Source organism: Toxotes jaculatrix, chromosome 17, assembly GCF_017976425.1.
Source record: "Toxotes jaculatrix isolate fToxJac2 chromosome 17, fToxJac2.pri, whole genome shotgun sequence".
Taxonomy (NCBI): Eukaryota; Metazoa; Chordata; class Actinopteri; family Toxotidae; genus Toxotes; species Toxotes jaculatrix.
This window is the reverse complement of record NC_054410.1, coordinates 20,107,843-20,128,926: the sequence shown is the minus strand read 5'-3', so window position 1 is coordinate 20,128,926 and position 21,084 is coordinate 20,107,843.

The following is a 21,084-nucleotide window of genomic DNA, read 5'->3' as shown; positions in this document are numbered from 1 at the left end:
TACAGCAGAATACCTCTGCCACCGGCTACTCCACTGTCACCTCAGAGAGGATTGTTAGAACGAGAGTTTGTGTATAAATCTGAAATAAAAGTCATCACCTCCACTCACATCCTGTCGTTTGTTTGTTATTAGACGCTGTGGATTAAATTCAGGCGTGATTCAGATGAACTGTAAACCTACTCAAAAGTGCATTCATAGAATTTACAGTATGACTGACTCACTTTAGAGCTAAATAACTAGCAGGGAAAACAACTCAGTGGAACAGAGTGGAGGAGACTGTTTTCTCTGAACTGAAACTTTTCCTCAAGTCAGCAAGTTCAAAATTCACAATGAAATTTGGTTTAATTTCTGTTTTGTTTTTGTTTTGTTTAGTTTTTTTGCCCTTGCCTTCCTCTGTTTTCTTCCCTTTAGCGTCACTCACCTGTCATGTTGTAATACCTTAACCTGGATAACATGATCAGCATGGCTAATCTCACGGCTCAGGTGCAGCCAGTAGGACACACGCAGGCACCGAAGTGCTGACTAGGGGAGTAGAGAGTGGGTTAAAGAAGAATCAGCGTGACTGACAGTGGGATTTATTGTTGTGCCAGTGGCCTGTTAACACATTTATGTTTAGTTGTGTTTCATGATGCAACACTGCAAAGAGGCAGCAATGCACTGCTGCTAAGTTTACTGCATGATACAGGAAGCTGAGCAGACCTGCCAGTGAGTAACACTTTCCCTTGTCTTTTTCCCACACTGTTGACAGTAACATGAAATCTATTGAATCCTATACCATATGACTTGGTTTGGCCTGACAATGCAGTGGCAAACATGTGCACTCTTGTCACAGCGCATCGTGCAGATTGGACTTTTTAAATAGAAATCTAATCAGCAGTTTCATCAGGATGCCCACTGTGCAAGAACATGGCTTTAAAAAGAGGCTGGATGCCAGACTGGCAGACAGCTCCTGTGAATTAAAGTAACCATCCTTCAGTGATTTCATTTACTGGTTGCCTTGGTGACTCTTGTAAAGCAGTCAGGCACAACAGCGCAGAGGGATAATTTGATCGTTCTTGACCTCTGGAGTGTGGGATTGTGGAGAGAAGAATATGAATTCATTGGCTGCATATCCTCCAACAAGGCCAATCACATTCAGGTATACAAAAAAAAAAAAAAAAAACGGCAGCTGCTCGACAACATCTTCCTCTTGTTCATATGCAAGCCAGACAGATACATTTATGTTATGTCAACCAAAACAATTAATTAGCACTTGTTGTTCATGCATTCAGTGAAAGTTGCAACTAGGAATGGATGAACCTGGTAATGGTTAAATACTGTTTACTGTCTTTATATAACAGCTAATTAAAGGGGCACTTCAACAATTTTACACAAGAAGATCATGTCACTTCTCATGGCGAGTAAAATCATGGTCGTGGTCATGGTGGTGGTGGTGGTGGTGGTGGGGGAGAGGGGCTTTGTGAAGTCTGAGAAAATAACCCTGATGATGTCATAAGGGTCGTCTCAGTTTGGGCTTAGAGATTTTGGATTTATAGATGTGTGGAGTTCAAAAGACATTGGCAATAATGATGCAAGTATGGTCAAAACAAGGACATTGTTGGAACTGCATTATAGGAATTGTAGGATCCAGTGGGTTTTTTGAAGTTTGACACACACTAGGGTCAAACTAAATATCAAATTTGACAAAGAATCAGGATTTCTTAGTCTCTGGCACCTTTTTTTTTTCTTTCTTTCTCCCACAGTCTCCCAACATTATGTTAGCACAGTACTAAATCAGTGGAGCACCCATGTGAAAAACATCAACAAAAAATTAACTAATGTATTACAATTACATTTGTAGTCTATGGGTGTAATCAATAATGAGCTGCAATGTAATAATCAATCCACAAATGGTGATATGAGGTAGTGAGGCAATGTGCAAGAACAACGGCGTAAGACTGAGTGTAAGAGTAGAGAGGATGAAAGGGTGAGTGCATACGTGCATGTGTGTGTCTGTGTGTGTGCAGCTGTGCACTGATGAGAGGAAGCGAGAGGGAATGAGGCTACTCGCAGACGCAAAGGTGAAGAAGTGTGCATATGGGTGAAAGAGACACAGGATCTTTAACTTGAGGACCAGTCCCAATTTGGCCTTTACCCACTGAATTCTATCCACCTCAACCAGCACTGAGGTCCCAGTGCTGCAGTGTGTGATGAGATGAAGACAAAGGTTCTTAGAGCGAGGGAGAAAAACAGAGCATGCAGCACCTGTCTACAAAGGTCGCAAACAAAAGAAAGATAACAAGTGATCAAATACTGAATTCCATGTGGGTTACGGTGTGCATGTCTAAATCTGGAATGAATTCAAACACTTTGCTCTCATTAGCTAAATACAGCCCCGAGACTTGCTCTTGCTCTTACATGGTGACCAAAGGTGCGTCTTTTAATGTCCGGTGAACAGCGCGGGGCGCAGGTCCAGGCAGAACAGTTGTTTTTCTCCCACAGCTCGTCAGCTGGAGATCCTCAATGATCTGCCGGACGACCGGCAGACCATTGAGGATCAGCATAATGGGCTCAGAATGAAAGTTGCAATTTTGTGAGAGAAATTAAATGAAACATGAAACCTCGGCCAGAGGTTTGTTGTTCTTTGTTCTTCTTCCTGCAGGGCTACGGTATCTCTTTTTGAAAAATGGGACACAGATAATGCTCCATAGCAACAACTTGTCCCTTTTTAGACTTTGGTTATAGCATGTTTTTTAGTATTTTAGTAAGATATAATGGGTTAATTAAGGAACTTTAGAGATGCTGGTAGGAACATTGTTTGTTTCCTTGCAACAGAGCCAGGACAGCTGCTTCACCCTGTTTCCATGTTTTATGCTAAGCTAAGATAGCTGGTTGTTGGCTGTAGCTTTATATTGAAACAACACATATGAACTTGGTTTCAGTTTTCTCATCTAGCTCTCATCAAGAACACAATGAAGTGTATTTTGCAAAATGTTGTACTATTCCTATAAGCACTGAAAGTAGAGGAGACTGATTGATTGATTTTCCCGATAAGTACAAACTTGGAGGAAGGTCCAGGTTTTTCTATGGTAATTATTGGGCTTGATGCTAAATATGTCATGTTGTTGAATATTGATTATGTTAAGTTCTCCTTATTTAAATATCAATCAGCGTGGTTAAATGAAAAGGTTGCAGTTGGGAGAAGCGCTTACTTTCCTGCAGGGTAAGTGTTGCAACCTGAAACCTGCCCACACATCAACACTGCTGGATATGAGGATGAATCTCTTTTTACAGTAAACAAATGCATTTAAACCATTTGATTTTCTAGATGTGACAAAATAAATAAATGAAAAAATAAAAAATAAAAAAACAATCCTTTTCCTGAATAGGACCACAAACTAAAAGAAGAGCAGAGTTGGAATTGCTGTGAGATGGGAATCAGGGAAGCGTCTTGTTAAATGCCATCACATAGCAACAAAATGTTTTCTTGCTTGTTTGCTGCTGCAGCAGGGAAATAAACCGAGTGACCTCATCTGAGTTAACTTGAGCGACAACTTGTTTTCATGCCATTGTGCTCTAGGTCCTCTAGGTAGCATGTCTAAAATATATTTTGTCACAGGAGATTGCAGTGAAGCAAGGTGCTTTATTCTGTAATTTAGCAGGCAGCTCTGTTTAATCAAGTGACCACAGGTAAACAGCCACGTGAAGACACATATAAAAACCTGTTTTAAGCGTGCAGCACCTTCCAATCAGCACACCCGAGCGCACTCTTGACAGTAATTTCACAAACATTAAGGTATCAGTTCCTGATACAATGGAAGGAAGTGCGTCACAGACATGCTGTACCTCGAGACAAAGAAGAATGGAACGCTGCTTGGGCAAAAACAGCAGAGAGAGAGAGAGAGAAGGGGAAATGTTGGAGCATGTGGTGGAAGAAGTGAACAAATAACAGGGTCTGAGAGAAGAAAAGAGCGCGAGTGGTCGGGGGACTTCTGAGCAGGCACGGAGCGGTCAACACAGCCACCTGCAGCTCGCAAATAAACAGGACCCTGACGTTCCTTCCACTTTTACTGGACTGCTTGTTTTCAGTGGAAGAAAACAAAAGTCCCCCCCCCCCCCCTCGATAATAGAAACCAAGGAAAGGAAAATGTTGGCTGCGTGACAAAAATGGGTTTTATATCTGCGTATTATTTTGTTTTGGTCCTTCTGTGTGTTGTTTTCCTCGTTGTTGGCCCCAAACAGTCAAATCAAATAGTGTGTCTGAGAGACGCATCTCTGTGCAACCACAGTTCGCACACAATGGGCAAGTTTATCTCACTCCGTCAACAAGGTTGTCAGTATAATTTATGAGTATGCTGGTCTGAGAGCAGGCTGAGGGCTGTGCAGCTTGGAATGTTAATGGGTTTTGGTTGAGGAACTGAGTCGTCCTGCTGGTGTTTGACCTCAGCTGAAAAACCATCACACTCCTTTCCATGGTTTATGATTATTTGAACCAAGCCAATATAAAGTCAGAGGAGAAAAACCACCTTTAAATCTCCATCTTTATCTGAATCTGTGTTCAGCGCTAAGCTTCTGAGGCAGTTTTGTCTTCTGCACTACACTTCCCAGAAACTGTCAAAGTAAAAGTGTGGGTGGTGGGGTGACATCATTTTACTTTGGCTTTTCAGATGATGATGATGATGAGTTTCATGGCTTTTGATCTGTTGTGCTACCTGTCTTAACTACCCATTTCTTCTGGAAGTCTGGAAACACAAACACATCACTTCCTGTGCAACGAAAGCTTTTTCCCAGGAAGTGGTAAAAGTGTTTAGAACGAGTTTTTGCACTGGAGGCTGAATCATGCTGTTACTGTAAAGTCGACAGACTCACCCTTCTGGAACAAAACAGTGGATTTCAGATATAGCATTATCCATATTGAAATTGAAACTCTTAATCAAGCAGAGCTGTATTGGAAAACTTCACTGCATGTGCTGTTAAAGCTTAAGGGAAGATTAGTGCTGTTGGCATGTCCTTAGAGGCAATCGTTCATTCTCAGTGTTAACATAAAGAATTCTTTGTGTTCAGCTTTGCGTTTGCCAAAATCTCACTTAGTCTCTCACATGCCACTGTGAGGCTTATCTTCCCCTGTAAAATAATCCACATTGTTTTAGCTTGTTTTATCTGCGTCCTTAGAGGAAAATGTGTTGTGGAATCAGATGGGAAGATACCAGTGTTGTAAGTGATTAGCTTTCAGACTGGCTCCACTCTGTGATATCTTACTCCATGACATGTCATATTCGGATACCTTAATTACAATTTGAGATAAGAAGGCAGTTTTATTTATATACTCTCAAATCAGAAATATGTTCAATAGAAAAGCAAAATCCAACAAAATCAACGAGTATACATAAAAAAAAAAAAACAGGAAGAGGCTTGATCGACACTACCTTTGGTCATAGTGACAAACAAAACAAGGTCATCTCTACAACACGAGCACAAAGCACAGGGGGAGGTGGAGAATACAAAATGCTCCTCAGTAATTTAGCTCATCGTTCCAGCATTTTAACCATCGTGAAATTACAGACTGTGGTCTGTAATAGACATGGACGTGCAGCAGCACTAAAGACAATCCCAGTACCAGTACCTGCACCTAACATTACATCAGACCATTTGACAAGCTTTTAAGGGGTCTCGCTCCCTTGATGGCTTTGATTTATAGATAGGTCTGTATGTTGGTGTTCACATATTTCTTTAAGATTTGCAAAAACATTTTAGACTTAAATCCATTTTCAGACAGAAGTCAGTAAGAAGAGCTGTAGAAGTCTAAAATCCACTTTAAAATACAAGGATGTTGCTCCAGATAGGGTTTAAATTACAGGAGGACACAGTGAGTTCAGTGAAAAACAGCAGGCAATTGTGGCTGTATTTATTACTGCTGTGCTGTGGGAGGGGGGAAAATTATGCTCATACATGTTCCAGATAGGATTTAAATCACTGACCAGGTCAGGTAAAAATCAAAATAAAATAATCTAGTCTGAACTGGTCAAGAGTCTACAGCCATGCTAACAGCTCTGGGAGACTGTAGTGAGGCACAGCAATATGTCATCCTATGCTCCTTTACCCAGAGGAGGTACCCAGAGATTTTTCCATATAAACCGACATTTAAAGTTTATCAACATTTTTGATAAAAGTTTTTCCAAATGTATGACAAATAAATTATTGTAATCATCGATGATGAAACAGCTGATTTCCACTCTTTGAGACTTTATTCATCTGACTGATATGCTTTCCATCATCAAAGCCAAAATGGAAATGAATGTCCTCAGATCATTTAAAAATAACTCCTACCTCTGTGGTGAAGTTCTTTTATTTACAATGGAAAACAAGTCAAAAATATTAGAACAAAAACAAAAAAATAAACTTTGGATACTTTCAAAATGAATGTTTTGGGTAATATGACTTTTGAATAATAGAATTTATATATAATTTTAAACTGTGCCTGGGGTTTACCGAACACGTGTGGATTCAGGCTTATGCAAACTTCCATATGTTATTGAACATAATATTAATTTCTTCTTCTCAGGCGTCTCTTTCACTTTAAGTGGAAATAAAATCAACCTAACATTTTTTTGTGTGTTTTTGTGGACTGCACTATGATGAGCTGAGATTACAGGAAAAACATGTTCATAGAGTCAGTGACATTACCAATGAGTTCTCTGAAGCCATGTTTTGAAGCTTGCTGGCATCTTGTCAGTCGTTTGGAGCGAAAAAAAGAAAAATTTCAGTGGCAGGGCGGAGACGGAGTTGAGCCGAAGTGGGGCAAGTAAGCAGCCACACCACAGACTGACTATGATACACAGAGACACCTGTCAATCAAGGAATACACACTGAAACATACTGTACCTTTCTGGGAGCCGTCACATGTTAATCAAACAAATTACCACAAAGACGTGGTAAGTAAGTGAAGTCATTGATTGAGATTCTAAAATCTTAGGTAAAAACATTAATCATTAATCGAACAGAAATGTGAAATTACATGAAGGAATGGGAAAGGAGGAGGTGGGGGTGGTGGCTGATCTTCTTCCTGGGGTCGACTCCTCTGGTGCGTCTATTCCTTCTGGCTCAATGGATGCTTAATGTGAGTGTGGAAAAGTGGAAAATTTAATTAGGCTGCCAAGGGGGGTTTGTGTCACTTGGCACGAGCCATCCCTCACCCTCCCACTACCACCATCAGCCCCCCACCACCACCCCCCTTTTGCCCCTCCTCCTCCCGCTCCTCCTTCCACCCTCACTCACCCTTTGCTCTTATCTCATTTGTTGAAACAACCCCAGTGTTTGCACGTCTCTTTGTATTTTTACCCATAGTCCTTCAGGACATGACCCAGCGGGCTAAAGGAGCAGATAGGGGTCAACAGTTTACAGCTGCACAGATGTTGTGAAGCGGGTGATACCTGATGTGGTGGAGCTGCCACTGAGCACTTTTGTGTGGATACACTTTAGCAGTGTGGCTGCTGTGTGGAGACAAGGGCAAACATGCTGACTTCCATTTTTAGGGCCCAAGCACGAAATTTGTACAAAGCCCTATTGTAACTGAAGGGATTATTATTATTCTCCTCTTTTATTTTTCTTCCGCTGCTTCTTCGGCTAATTTGAACCCCTGAATGTGCTCCAAAAGTCACCAAACTTTGCCCAAAATTGTCCCCCGATGAAAATTCGTTTGACACTGCAACAATTTTTTGACTTCTTTTGGCCGATTTTGATGCCATACTATACTATGACGTTTTTTATGACATTTTGAGGCCAAAAAAAATGTTGACTTTTTTTGCCCGAAAAAAGCGCCATACTATACTATGACGTTTTTTATGACATTTTGAGGTAATACTAAAGTATGACTTTTTTTGGCCGATTTTGATGCCATACTATACTATGACGTTTTTTGGCACATTTTGAGGTCATACTAAAGTATGACTTTTTTTGGCCCATTTTGATGCCATACTATATACTATGACGTTTTTTGGCACATTTTGAGGTCATACTAAAGTATGACTTTTTTTGGTCGATTTTGATGCCATACTATACTATGACGTTTTTTGGGACATTTTGAGGCCAAAAAAAATTTTGGCTTTTTTTGCCCGAAAAAAACACCATACTATACTATGACGTTTTTTATGACATTTTGAGGCAAGAAAAAATTTCGACTTTTTTTGCCCAAAAAAAATGCCACACTATACTATGATGTTTTTTATGACATTTTGAGGCCAGAAAAAATTTGGACTTTTTTTGCCCGAAAAAAATGCCATACTATACTATGACATTTTTTATGACATTTTGAGGTCATACTAAAGTATGACTTTTTTTGGCCCATATTGATGCCATACTATACTATGACGTTATGGCATAGTATAGTTGACGTTCTTTGGCACATTTTGAGGTCATATTAAAGTATGACTTTTTTTGGCCGATTTTGATACCATACTATACTATGACGTTTTTTATGACATTTTGAGGTCATACTAAAGTATGACTTTTTTTGGCCGATTTTGATGCCATACTATACTATGACGTTTTTTGGCACATTTTGAGGTCATACTAAAGTATGACTTTTTTTGGCCCATTTTGATGCCATACTATACTATGATGTTTTTTATGACATTTTGAGGTCATACTAAAGTATGACTTTTTTTGGCCGATTTTGATGCCATACTATACTATGACGTTTTTTATGACATTTTGAGGCCAAAAAAAATTTGGACTTTTTTCTCCCGAAAAAAACGCCATACTATACTATGACGTTTTTTATGACATTTTGAGGTCAGAAAAAATTTGGACTTTTTTTGCCCGAAAAAAATGCCATACTATACTATGACGTTTTTTATGACATTTTGAGGTCATACTAAAGTATGACTTTTTTTGGCCGATTTTGATGCCATACTATAGTATGGCGTTTTTTGGGACATTTTGAGGCCAAAAAAAATTTGGACTTTTTTTGCCCGAAAAAAACGCCATACTATACTATGACGTTTTTTATGACATTTTGAGGTCATACTAAAGTATGACTTTTTTTGCCCGAAAAAAATGCCATACTATACTATGACGTTTTTTATGACATTTTGAGGCCAAAAAAAATTTGGACTTTTTTTGCCCGAAAAAAACGCCATACTATACTATGACATTCTTTATGACTTTTTGAGGTCCTTACTAAAGTATGACTTTTTTTGCCCGAAAAAAACGCCATACTATACTATGACGTTTTTTATGACTTTTTGAGGTCATACTAAAGTATGACTTTTTTTGCCCGAAAAAAACGCCATACTATACAATGACGTTTTTTATGACTTTTTGAGGTCATACTAAAGTATGACTTTTTTTGGCCGATTTTGATGCCATACTATACTATGACGTTTTTTATGACATTTTATGGCCCAAAAAAATTTGGACTTTTTTTGCCCGAAAAAAACGCCATACTATACTATGACGTTTTTTATGACATTTTGAGGCCAAAAAAAATTTGGACTTTTTTTGCCCGAAAAAAACGCCATACTATACTATGACGTTTTTTATGACATTTTGAGGCCAAAAATTTTTTTGACTTTTTTTGCCCGAAAAAAACGCCATACTATACTATGACGTTTTTTATGACTTTTTGAGGTCATACTAAAGTATGACTTTTTTTGGCCGATTTTGATGCCATACTATACTATGACGTTTTTTATGACATTTTGAGGTCATACTAAAGTATGACTTTTTTTGGCCGATTTTGATGCCATACTATACTATGACGTTTTTTATGACATTTTGAGGCCAAAAAAAATTTGGACTTTTTTTGCCCGAAAAAAATGCCATACTATACTATGACGTTTTTTATGACTTTTTGAGGTCATACTAAAGTATGACTTTTTTTGGCCGATTTTGATGCCATACTATACTATGATGTTTTTTATGACATTTTGAGGTCATACTAAAGTATGACTTTTTTTGCCCGAAAAAAACGCCATACTATACTATGACTTTTTTTATGACTTTTTGAGGTCATACTAAAGTATGACTTTTTTTGGCCGATTTTGATGCCATACTATACTATGACGTTTTTTATGACATTTTGAGGTCATACTAAAGTATGACTTTTTTTGCCCGAAAAAAACGCCATACTATACTATGACGTTTTTTATGACAATTTGAGGCCAAAAAAAATTTGGACTTTTTTTGCCCGAAAAAAATGCCATACTATACTATGACGTTTTTTATGCCTTTTTGAGGTCATACTAAAGTATGACTTTTTTTGGCCGATTTTGATGCCATACTATACTATGATGTTTTTTATGACATTTTGAGGTCATACTAAAGTATGACTTTTTTTGGCCGAAAAAAACGCCATACTATACTATGACTTTTTTTATGACTTTTTGAGGTCATACTAAAGTATGACTTTTTTTGGCCGATTTTGATGCCATACTATACTATGACGTTTTTTATGACATTTTGAGGCCAAAAAAAATTTGGACTTTTTTTGCCCGAAAAAAACGCCATACTATACTATGACGTTTTTATGACATTTTGAGGCCAAAAAATTTTTTGACTTTTTTTGCCCGAAAAAAACGCCATACTATACTATGACGTTTTTTTATGACTTTTTGAGGTCATACTAAAGTATGACTTTTTTTGGCCGATTTTGATGCCATACTATACTATGACGTTTTTTATGACATTTTGAGGTCATACTAAAGTATGACTTTTTTTGCCCGAAAAAAATGCCATACTATACTATGACGTTTTTTATGACATTTTGAGGCCAAAAAAAATTTGGACTTTTTTTGCCCGAAAAAAACGCCATACTATACTATGACGTTTTTTATGACATTTTGAGGTCATACTAAAGTATGAGTTTTTTTGCCCGAAAAAAACGCCATACTATACTATGACGTTTTTTATGACTTTTTGAGGTCATACTAAAGTATGACTTTTTTTGCCCGAAAAAAACGCCATACTATACTATGACGTTTTTTATGACTTTTTGAGGTCATACTAAATTATGACTTTTTTTTGCCGATTTTGATGCCATACTATACTATGACGTTTTTTATGACATTTTGAGGCCAAAAAAAATTTGGACTTTTTTTGCCCGAAAAAAACGCCATACTATACTATGACGTTTTTTATGACATTTTGAGGCCAAAAAATTTTTTGACTTTTTTTGCCCGAAAAAAACGCCATACTATACTATGACGTTTTTTTATGACTTTTTGAGGTCATACTAAAGTATGACTTTTTTTGGCCGATTTTGATGCCATACTATACTATGACGTTTTTTATGACATTTTGAGGTCATACTAAAGTATGACTTTTTTTGCCCGAAAAAAATGCCATACTATACTATGACATTTTTTATGACATTTTGAGGCCAAAAAAAATTTGGACTTTTTTTGCCCGAAAAAAACGCCATACTATACTATGACGTTTTTTATTACTTTTTGAGGTCATACTAAAGTATGACTTTTTTTGGCCGATTTTGATGCCATACTATACTATGACGTTTTTTATGACATTTTGAGGCCAAAAAAAATTTGGACTTTTTTTGCCCGAAAAAAACGCCATACTATACTATGACGTTTTTTATGACATTTTGAGGCCAAAAAAAATTTGGACTTTTTTTGCCCGAAAAAAACGCCATACTATACTATGACGTTTTTTATGACATTTTGAGGCCAAAAAAAATTTGGACTTTTTTTGCCCGAAAAAAACGCCATACTATACTATGACGTTTTTTATGACTTTTTGAGGTCATACTAAAGTATGACTTTTTTTGGCCGATTTTGATGCCATACTATACTATGACGTTTTTTATGACATTTTGAGGTCATACTAAAGTATGACTTTTTTTGGCCGATTTTGATGCCATACTATACTATGACGTTTTTTATGACATTTTGAGGCCAAAAAAAATTTGGACTTTTTTTGCCCGAAAAAAATGCCATACTATACTATGACGTTTTTTATGCCTTTTTGAGGTCATACTAAAGTATGACTTTTTTTGGCCGATTTTGATGCCATACTATACTATGATGTTTTTTATGACATTTTGAGGTCATACTAAAGTATGACTTTTTTTGCCCGAAAAAAACGCCATACTATACTATGACTTTTTTTATGACTTTTTGAGGTCATACTAAAGTATGACTTTTTTTGGCCGATTTTGATGCCATACTATACTATGACGTTTTTTATGACATTTTGAGGCCAAAAAAAATTTGGACTTTTTTTGCCCGAAAAAAAACGCCATACTATACTATGACGTTTTTTATGACATTTTGAGGCCAAAAAATTTTTTGACTTTTTTTGCCCGAAAAAAACGCCATACTATACTATGACGTTTTTTTATGACTTTTTGAGGTCATACTAAAGTATGACTTTTTTTGGCCGATTTTGATGCCATACTATACTATGACGTTTTTTATGACATTTTGAGGTCATACTAAAGTATGACTTTTTTTGCCCGAAAAAAATGCCATACTATACTATGACATTTTTTATGACATTTTGAGGCCAAAAAAAATTTGGACTTTTTTTGCCCGAAAAAAACGCCATACTATACTATGACGTTTTTTATTACTTTTTGAGGTCATACTAAAGTATGACTTTTTTTGGCCGATTTTGATGCCATACTATACTATGACGTTTTTTATGACATTTTGAGGCCAAAAAAAATTTGGACTTTTTTTGCCCGAAAAAAATGCCATACTATACTATGACGTTTTTTATGCCTTTTTGAGGTCATACTAAAGTATGACTTTTTTTGCCCGAAAAAAACGCCATACTATACTATGACTTTTTTTATGACTTTTTGAGGTCATACTAAAGTATGACTTTTTTTGGCCGATTTTGATGCCATACTATACTATGACGTTTTTTATGACATTTTGAGGCCAAAAAAAATTTGGACTTTTTTTGCCCGAAAAAAACGCCATACTATACTATGACGTTTTTTATGACATTTTGAGGCCAAAAAAAATTTGGACTTTTTTTGCCCGAAAAAAACGCCATACTATACTATGACGTTTTTTATGACATTTTGAGGTCATACTAAAGTATGACTTTTTTTGCCCGAAAAAAACGCCACACTATACTATGACGTTTTTTATGACATTTTGAGGTCATACTAAAGTATGACTTTTTTTGCCCGAAAAAAACGCCATACTATACTATGACGTTTTTTATGACTTTTTGAGGTCATACTAAAGTATGACTTTTTTTGGCCGATTTTGATGCCATACTATACTATGACGTTTTTTATGACATTTTGAGGTCATACTAAAGTATGACTTTTTTTGCCCGAAAAAAACGCCATACTATACTATGACATTTTTTATGACATTTTGAGGCCAAAAAAAATTTGGACTTTTTTTGCCCGAAAAAAACGCCATACTATACTATGACGTTTTTTATGACATTTTGAGGCCAAAAAAAATTTGGACTTTTTTTGCCTGAAAAAAACGCCATACTATACTATGACGTTTTTTATGACATTTTGAGGTCATACTAAAGTATGACTTTTATTGCCCGAAAAAAACGCCATACTATACTATGACGTTTTTTATGACATTTTGAGGTCATACTAAAGTATGACTTTTTTTGCCCGAAAAAAACGCCATACTATACTATGACGTTTTTTATGACTTTTTGAGGTCATACTAAAGTATGACTTTTTTTGCCCGAAAAAAACGCCATACTATACTATGACGTTTTTTTATGACTTTTTGAGGTCATACTAAAGTATGACTTTTTTTGGCCAATTTTGATGCCATACTATACTATGACGTTTTTATGACATTTTGAGGTCATACTAAAGTATGACTTTTTTTGCCCGAAAAAAATGCCATACTATACTATGACATTTTTTATGACATTTTGAGGCCAAAAAAAATTTGGACTTTTTTTGCCCGAAAAAAACGCCACACTATACTATGACGTTTTTTATGACATTTTGAGGTCATACTAAAGTATGACTTTTTTTGCCCAAAAAAAACGCCATACTATACTATGACGTTTTTTATGACTTTTTGAGGTCATACTAAAGTATGACTTTTTTTGGCCGATTTTGATGCCATACTATACTATGACGTTTTTTATGACATTTTGAGGTCATACTAAAGTATGACTTTTTTTGCCCGAAAAAAACGCCATACTATACTATGACATTTTTTATGACATTTTGAGGCCAAAAAAAATTTGGACTTTTTTTGCCCGAAAAAAACGCCATATTATACTATGACGTTTTTTATGACATTTTGAGGCCAAAAAAAATTTGGACTTTTTTTGCCCGAAAAAAACGCCATACTATACTATGACGTTTTTTATGACATTTTGAGGTCATACTAAAGTATGACTTTTTTTGCCCGAAAAAAACGCCACATTATACTATGACGTTTTTTATGACATTTTGAGGTCATACTACAGTATGACTTTTTTTGCCCGAAAAAAACGCCATACTATACTATGATGTTTTTTATGACTTTTTGAGGTCATTCTAAAGCATGACTTTTTTTGCCCGAAAAAAACGCCATATTATACAATGACGTTTTTTATGACTTTTTGAGGTCATACTAAAGTATGACTTTTTTTGGCCGATTTTGATGCCATACTATACTATGACGTTTTTTATGACATTTTATGGCCAAAAAAAATTTGGACTTTTTTTGCCCGAAAAAAACGCCATACTATACTATGACGTTTTTTATGACATTTTGAGGCCAAAAAAAATTTGGACTTTTTTTGCCCGAAAAAAACGCCATACTATACTATGACGTTTTTTATGACTTTTTGAGGTCATACTAAAGTATGACTTTTTTTGGCCGATTTTGATGCCATACTATACTATGACGTTTTTTATGACATTTTGAGGTCATACTAAAGTATGACTTTTTTTGCCCGAAAAAAATGCCATACTATACTATGACATTTTTTATGACATTTTGAGGCCAAAAAAAATTTGGACTTTTTTTGCCCGAAAAAAACGCCATACTATACTATGACGTTTTTTATTACTTTTTGAGGTCATACTAAAGTATGACTTTTTTTGGCCGATTTTGATGCCATACTATACTATGACGTTTTTTATGACATTTTGAGGCCAAAAAAAATTTGGACTTTTTTTGCCCGAAAAAAATGCCATACTATACTATGACGTTTTTTATGCCTTTTTGAGGTCATACTAAAGTATGACTTTTTTTGCCCGAAAAAAACGCCATACTATACTATGACTTTTTTTATGACTTTTTGAGGTCATACTAAAGTATGACTTTTTTTGGCCGATTTTGATGCCATACTATACTATGACGTTTTTTATGACATTTTGAGGCCAAAAAAAATTTGGACTTTTTTTGCCCGAAAAAAACGCCATACTATACTATGACGTTTTTTATGACATTTTGAGGCCAAAAAAAATTTGGACTTTTTTTGCCCGAAAAAAACGCCATACTATACTATGACGTTTTTTATGACATTTTGAGGCCAAAAAAAATTTGGACTTTTTTTGCCCGAAAAAAAACGCCATACTATACTATGACGTTTTTTATGACATTTTGAGGTCATACTAAAGTATGACTTTTTTTGCCCGAAAAAAACGCCACACTATACTATGACGTTTTTTATGACATTTTGAGGTCATACTAAAGTATGACTTTTTTTGCCCGAAAAAAACGCCATACTATACTATGACGTTTTTTATGACTTTTTGAGGTCATACTAAAGTATGACTTTTTTTGGCCGATTTTGATGCCATACTATACTATGACGTTTTTTATGACATTTTGAGGTCATACTAAAGTATGACTTTTTTTGCCCGAAAAAAACGCCATACTATACTATGACATTTTTTATGACATTTTGAGGCCAAAAAAAATTTGGACTTTTTTTGCCCGAAAAAAACGCCATACTATACTATGACGTTTTTTATGACATTTTGAGGCCAAAAAAAATTTGGACTTTTTTTGCCTGAAAAAAACGCCATACTATACTATGACGTTTTTTATGACATTTTGAGGTCATACTAAAGTATGACTTTTATTGCCCGAAAAAAACGCCATACTATACTATGACGTTTTTTATGACATTTTGAGGTCATACTAAAGTATGACTTTTTTTGCCCGAAAAAAACGCCATACTATACTATGACGTTTTTTATGACTTTTTGAGGTCATACTAAAGTATGACTTTTTTTGCCCGAAAAAAACGCCATACTATACTATGACGTTTTTTTATGACTTTTTGAGGTCATACTAAAGTATGACTTTTTTTGGCCAATTTTGATGCCATACTATACTATGACGTTTTTATGACATTTTGAGGTCATACTAAAGTATGACTTTTTTTGCCCGAAAAAAATGCCATACTATACTATGACATTTTTTATGACATTTTGAGGCCAAAAAAAATTTGGACTTTTTTTGCCCGAAAAAAACGCCATACTATACTATGACGTTTTTTATGACATTTTGAGGTCATACTAAAGTATGACTTTTTTTGCCCGAAAAAAACGCCACACTATACTATGACGTTTTTTATGACATTTTGAGGTCATACTAAAGTATGACTTTTTTTGCCCAAAAAAAACGCCATACTATACTATGACGTTTTTTATGACTTTTTGAGGTCATACTAAAGTATGACTTTTTTTGGCCGATTTTGATGCCATACTATACTATGACGTTTTTTATGACATTTTGAGGTCATACTAAAGTATGACTTTTTTTGCCCGAAAAAAACGCCATACTATACTATGACATTTTTTATGACATTTTGAGGCCAAAAAAAATTTGGACTTTTTTTGCCCGAAAAAAACGCCATATTATACTATGACGTTTTTTATGACATTTTGAGGCCAAAAAAAATTTGGACTTTTTTTGCCCGAAAAAAACGCCATACTATACTATGACGTTTTTTATGACATTTTGAGGTCATACTAAAGTATGACTTTTTTTGCCCGAAAAAAACGCCACATTATACTATGACGTTTTTTATGACATTTTGAGGTCATACTACAGTATGACTTTTTTTGCCCGAAAAAAACGCCATACTATACTATGATGTTTTTTATGACTTTTTGAGGTCATTCTAAAGCATGACTTTTTTTGCCCGAAAAAAACGCCATATTATACAATGACGTTTTTTATGACTTTTTGAGGTCATACTAAAGTATGACTTTTTTTGGCCGATTTTGATGCCATACTATACTATGACGTTTTTTATGACATTTTATGGCCAAAAAAAATTTGGACTTTTTTTGCCCGAAAAAAACGCCATACTATACTATGACGTTTTTTATGACATTTTGAGGCCAAAAAAAATTTGGACTTTTTTTGCCCGAAAAAAACGCCATACTATACTATGACGTTTTTTATGACTTTTTGAGGTCATACTAAAGTATGACTTTTTTTGGCCGATTTTGATGCCATACTATACTATGACGTTTTTTATGACATTTTGAGGTCATACTAAAGTATGACTTTTTTTGGCCGATTTTGATGCCATACTATAGTATGACGTTTTTTATGACATTTTGAGGCCAAAAAAAATTTGGACTTTTTTTGCCCGAAAAAAATGCCATACTATACTATGACGTTTTTTATGCCTTTTTGAGGTCATACTAAAGTATGACTTTTTTTGGCCGATTTTGATGCCATACTATACTATGATGTTTTTTATGACATTTTGAGGTCATACTAAAGTATGACTTTTTTTGCCCGAAAAAAACGCCATACTATACTATGACTTTTTTTATGACTTTTTGAGGTCATACTAAAGTATGACTTTTTTTGGCCGATTTTGATGCCATACTATACTATGACGTTTTTTATGACATTTTGAGGCCAAAAAAAATTTGGACTTTTTTTGCCCGAAAAAAACGCCATACTATACTATGACGTTTTTTATGACATTTTGAGGCCAAAAAATTTTTTGACTTTTTTTGCCCGAAAAAAACGCCATACTATACTATGACATTTTTTTATGACTTTTTGAGGTCATACTAAAGTATGACTTTTTTTGGCCGATTTTGATGCCATACTATACTATGACGTTTTTTATGACATTTTGAGGTCATACTAAAGTATGACTTTTTTTGCCCGAAAAAAATGCCATACTATACTATGACGTTTTTTATGACATTTTGAGGCAAAAAAAAATTTGGACTTTTTTTGCCCGAAAAAAACGCCATACTATACTATGACGTTTTTTATGACATTTTGAGGTCATACTAAAGTATGACTTTTTTTGCCCGAAAAAAACGCCATACTATACTATGACGTTTTTTATGACTTTTTGAGGTCATACTAAAGTATGACTTTTTTTGCCCGAAAAAAACGCCATACTATACTATGACGTTTTTTATGACTTTTTGAGGTCATACTAAAGTATGACTTTTTTTGGCCGATTTTGATGCCATACTATACTATGACGTTTTTTATGACATTTTGAGGTCATACTAAAGTATGACTTTTTTTGCCCGAAAAAAACGCCATACTATACTATGACATTTTTTATGACATTTTGAGGCCAAAAAAAATTTGGACTTTTTTTGCCCGAAAAAAACGCCATATTATACTATGACGTTTTTTATGACATTTTGAGGCCAAAAAAAATTTGGACTTTTTTTGCCCGAAAAAAACGCCATACTATACTATGACGTTTTTTATGACATTTTGAGGTCATACTAAAGTATGACTTTTTTTGCCCGAAAAAAACGCCACATTATACTATGACGTTTTTTATGACATTTTGAGGTCATACTACAGTATGACTTTTTTTGCCCGAAAAAAACGCCATACTATACTATGATGTTTTTTATGACTTTTTGAGGTCATTCTAAAGCATGACTTTTTTTGCCCGAAAAAAACGCCATATTATACAATGACGTTTTTTATGACTTTTTGAGGTCATACTAAAGTATGACTTTTTTTGGCCGATTTTGATGCCATACTATACTATGACGTTTTTTATGACATTTTATGGCCAAAAAAAATTTGGACTTTTTTTGCCCGAAAAAAACGCCATACTATACTATGACGTTTTTTATGACATTTTGAGGCCAAAAAAAATTTGGACTTTTTTTGCCCGAAAAAAACGCCATACTATACTATGACGTTTTTTATGACTTTTTGAGGTCATACTAAAGTATGACTTTTTTTGGCCGATTTTGATGCCATACTATACTATGACGTTTTTTATGACATTTTGAGGTCATACTAAAGTATGACTTTTTTTGGCCGATTTTGATGCCATACTATACTATGACGTTTTTTATGACATTTTGAGGCCAAAAAAAATTTGGACTTTTTTTGCCCGAAAAAAATGCCATACTATACTATGACGTTTTTTATGCCTTTTTGAGGTCATACTAAAGTATGACTTTTTTTGGCCGATTTTGATGCCATACTATACTATGATGTTTTTTATGACATTTTGAGGTCATACTAAAGTATGACTTTTTTTGCCCGAAAAAAACGCCATACTATACTATGACTTTTTTTATGACTTTTTGAGGTCATACTAAAGTATGACTTTTTTTGGCCGATTTTGATGCCATACTATACTATGACGTTTTTTATGACATTTTGAGGCCAAAAAAAATTTGGACTTTTTTTGCCCGAAAAAAACGCCATACTATACTATGACGTTTTTTATGACATTTTGAGGCCAAAAAAAATTTGGACTTTTTTTGCCCGAAAAAAACGCCATACTATACTATGACGTTTTTTATGACTTTTTGAGGTCATACTAAAGTATGACTTTTTTTGCCCGAAAAAAACGCCATACTATACTATGACGTTTTTTATGACTTTTTGAGGTCATACTAAATTATGACTTTTTTTTGCCGATTTTGATGCCATACTATACTATGACGTTTTTTATGACATTTTGAGGTCATACTAAAGTATGACTTTTTTTGCCCGAAAAAAACGCCATACTATACTATGATGTTTTTTATGACTTTTTGAGGTCATTCTAAAGCATGACTTTTTTTGCCCGAAAAAAACGCCATACTATACAATGACGTTTTTTATGACTTTTTGAGGTCATACTAAAGTATGACTTTTTTTGGCCGATTTTGATGCCATACTATACTATGACGTTTTTTATGACATTTTGAGGCCAAAAAAAATTTGGACTTTTTTTGCCCGAAAAAAAAGCCATACTATACTATGACGTTTTTTATGACATTTTGAGGCCAAAAAAAATTTGGACTTTTTTTGCCCGAAAAAAACGCCATACTATACTATGACGTTTTTTATGACATTTTGAGGTCATACTAAAGTATGACTTTTTTTGCCCGAAAAAAACGCCACACTATACTATGACGTTTTTTTATGACATTTTGAGGTCATACTAAAGTATGACTTTTTTTGCCCGAAAAAAAACGCCATACTATACTATGACGTTTTTTATGACTTTTTGAGGTCATACTAAAGTATGACTTTTTTTGGCCGATTTTGATGCCATACTATACTATGACGTTTTTTATGACATTTTGAGGTCATACTAAAGTATGACTTTTTTGCCCGAAAAAAACGCCATACTATACTATGACATTTTTTATGACATTTTGAGGCCAAAAAAAATTTGGACTTTTTTTGCCCGAAAAAAACGCCATACTATACTATGACGTTTTTTATGACATTTTGAGGCCAAAAAAAATTTGGACTTTTTTTGCCCGAAAAAAACGCCATACTATACTATGACGTTTTTTATGACATTTTGAGGTCATACTAAAGTATGACTTTTTTTGCCCGAAAAAAACGCCACATTATACTATGACGTTTTTTATGACATTTTGAGGTCATACTAAAGTATGACTTTTTTTGCCCGAAAAAAACGCCATACTATACTATGATGTTTTTTATGACTTTTTGAGGTCATTCTAAAGCATGACTTTTTTTGCCCGAAAAAAACGCCATACTATACAATGACGTTTTTTATGACTTTTTGAGATCATACTAAAGTATGACTTTTTTTGGCCGATTTTGATGCCATACTATACTATGACGTTTTTTATGACATTTTATGGCCAAAAAAAATTTGGACTTTTTTTGCCCGAAAAAAACGCCATACTATACTATGACGTTTTTTATGACATTT